The sequence below is a fragment of the Hevea brasiliensis genome, chromosome 2 (genome assembly GCF_030052815.1).
Source record: "Hevea brasiliensis isolate MT/VB/25A 57/8 chromosome 2, ASM3005281v1, whole genome shotgun sequence".
NCBI lineage: Eukaryota > Viridiplantae > Streptophyta > Magnoliopsida > Malpighiales > Euphorbiaceae > Hevea > Hevea brasiliensis.
Window position 1 is genome coordinate 115,452,218 of NC_079494.1, and position 2,556 is coordinate 115,454,773.

The 2,556-nt window shown below is 36.6% G+C and overlaps 1 non-coding gene across 1 annotated transcript; it reads right to left on the reverse strand.

Moving 5' to 3' along the window:
- Positions 1–1,481: 1,481 nt before the first annotated feature.
- On the reverse strand, positions 1,482–1,588 carry LOC131178045 (small nucleolar RNA R71). The gene has a single exon (XR_009147176.1). It is a non-coding gene; the product is annotated as a small nucleolar RNA R71 (small nucleolar RNA).
- Positions 1,589–2,556: the final 968 nt, after the last annotated feature.

Here is a 2,556-nt window from a genome sequence, read left to right on the forward strand (position 1 = left end):
TTATTTAATTTGATCAATTGCTAATTCATCTTCATAATCCGTAATTGTTGTGTAAGATTGAATGTGAGTAGCAATTAGGTTTTATTGATTATGATCCAATTTTTCGATAATAACCTTAGGAAATAATAGGGTAAATGATTTATGCTTTATAAATTGTTGTTCAACTTAACTACTTCCTGTTCTTAAAGCAGTTATTAATTTGATGAGGATTGCTTAATACCAATTCAGTTAATAATTAGAGTCAACAAGAGTGCTGGGCTCGAATTGATGAATATAGGAAAGTTAGGGGTTTTACCTCGCTATTTGGTAAATCTACGTTAAGTATTCAATAAGAGATAATTATATTTCTTTTGTCTATGATCGAGTCATGCATTGGAATGCGAATTACCTTGGACTGAAGTTTGTTTAATTTGAGAGTTTCATATTTAAATTTAGTTCTTTAATTTCTGAACGTGATTTCTTTCTTCTGATTTAGTGTTACAACCCCCCCTCCCTCCCACCTTTTCTTTTCCTGTTACACAAGTGCACGAAATTTAGTAACACAGTCTCTAGGGTTTGACCTAGATTACCACTTACTGCAGAAAATATTTCATTACTGGTAATTCCAGTTAATTTAATTTTTGGTAGAATCAACAACCATCAAGAAATTTTGGCACCGTTGCCGAGGACTGAAGTTATTAGATTTCATATTTTTAGTGTTAGAATATTCTGTTATTAACCTTGTTTGTGAAGTGTTGCTGTTTTCAGGTTTTCGGTAAAAATTACGATGTTACTATTCATCGACATATTTTTAGTTGAATTAGGAGGGCGCTCCATACTTTTTTTGAAGGAAACGACGTTCTGATCAAGTAAGATTCATTGGCCCCACCCTCTTGAGGCCAAATTCCATCTTTTTATAGGGTTTTAAGGCATTTTTCTATTTTTACTTTGATTTCTTTTTATTTATGACAATAACTTCTCAATCTGGTGAGTTGATCTTTGATCCAGAAGTAGAAAAAACAGCTAAACAGTCGAGAAAATTGGCTTAGCAAGCTAGGCAGATTCCAAGTACATCTGAAGGAGTCCAATCTACAAGGGAATTAAGTTCGGATTCGGATTCAGATTTCGAAAACAAAACCATGGCTACTAGAACTTTGAAAGAGTTGGCCGCTCCTGATCTAAACCAACAGCCTTTGTGTATTCAATACCCTGCTTTAAATGTTACTTTTGAGTTAAAATCTGGACTAATCCATTTGTTGCCTAAGTTTCATGGCCTTTCAGGTGAGGATCCACATAAACATTTAAAGGAATTTCATATTGTGTGTTCCAGCATGAAACCTCGAGGAGTTTCAGAGGATCAAATCAAGCTTTGAGCTTTCCCTTTCTCACTGGAAGGCATAGCTAAGGATTGATTATATTACCTTCCTTTTGGATCCGTCAACTCATAGAATGAGATGAAGCGGATATTTTTGGAGAAGTATTTTCCTGCTTCCTATGCTGCCAACATAAGAAAAGAAATTTGTGGCATCCGGCAGTATAATAGAGAGAGTTTGTATGAGTATTGGGAGAGATTTAAGAAGCTGTGTGCAAGATGTCCTCATCATCAAATAAGTGAGCAGCTTCTGATTCAATATTTTTATGAGGGACTTCTACCAATGGACCGCAATATGATAGATGCTGCTAGTGGAGGAGCTTTGGTTGACAAGACACCAGAAGAGGCAAGGAGGCTAATTGCTAACATGACAACAAACTCTCAACAGTTTGGAATAAGAATGGATCACACACCTAAGAAGGTTAATGAGGTAAGTACATCTAACATTGAGAAACAGATTTCTGATTTAACTTCTTTGGTGAGGCAATTGGCTGTTAAAGTACGTAGAATTTGTTCGGGTTCGGGTCATGCCACTGACATGTGTCCTGCGTTACAAGAGGATGAATCAATGCAACATGTTAATGCAGTAGGAAATTATAGACAATCACAACGCAGGTATGATCCCTTTTCTAATACTTGTAATCCAGGATGGCGAGATCATCCCAATCTAAGTAATGGGAATCAACCGGTACAAAACCGATACCAGCAGTAGAGACCACAAGTGAATCAACCACCTCCACCTCCCTCAAAGCAAGGTATGTCACTCGATGAAATTATTAAGGCTTTGGCTAACAATACACAATAGTTTCAACAGGAGATCAGAAATAGCATTCAAAACATAGACAGGAAGATTGGTCAGTTAGCTTCAACTGTGAGTAAGTTGGAAGCTTAAGGTTCTGGAAATCTTCCATCACAAACAGTAATGAATCCCAGAGAAAATGCGAGTGCTATAGTGTTGCGGAGTGGGAAAGAAGTTGATAACCAGACTCCACATGAGTCAATGAAAAGGAAGAAACAAGGAGCAAAAGAGTCTGAAGTTCCTAAAGTTGAGGTAAATACTGAACCTAAACTGAATAAGGTTAATAATTATGTTCTTCCTCTATTCCCCTGCAGGTTGGCCAAGACTAAGAAAGAAGAACAAGAGAAAGAAATTTTGGAGACTTTCAAGAAGGTGGAGGTTAATATACCTTTACTTGATGCGATCA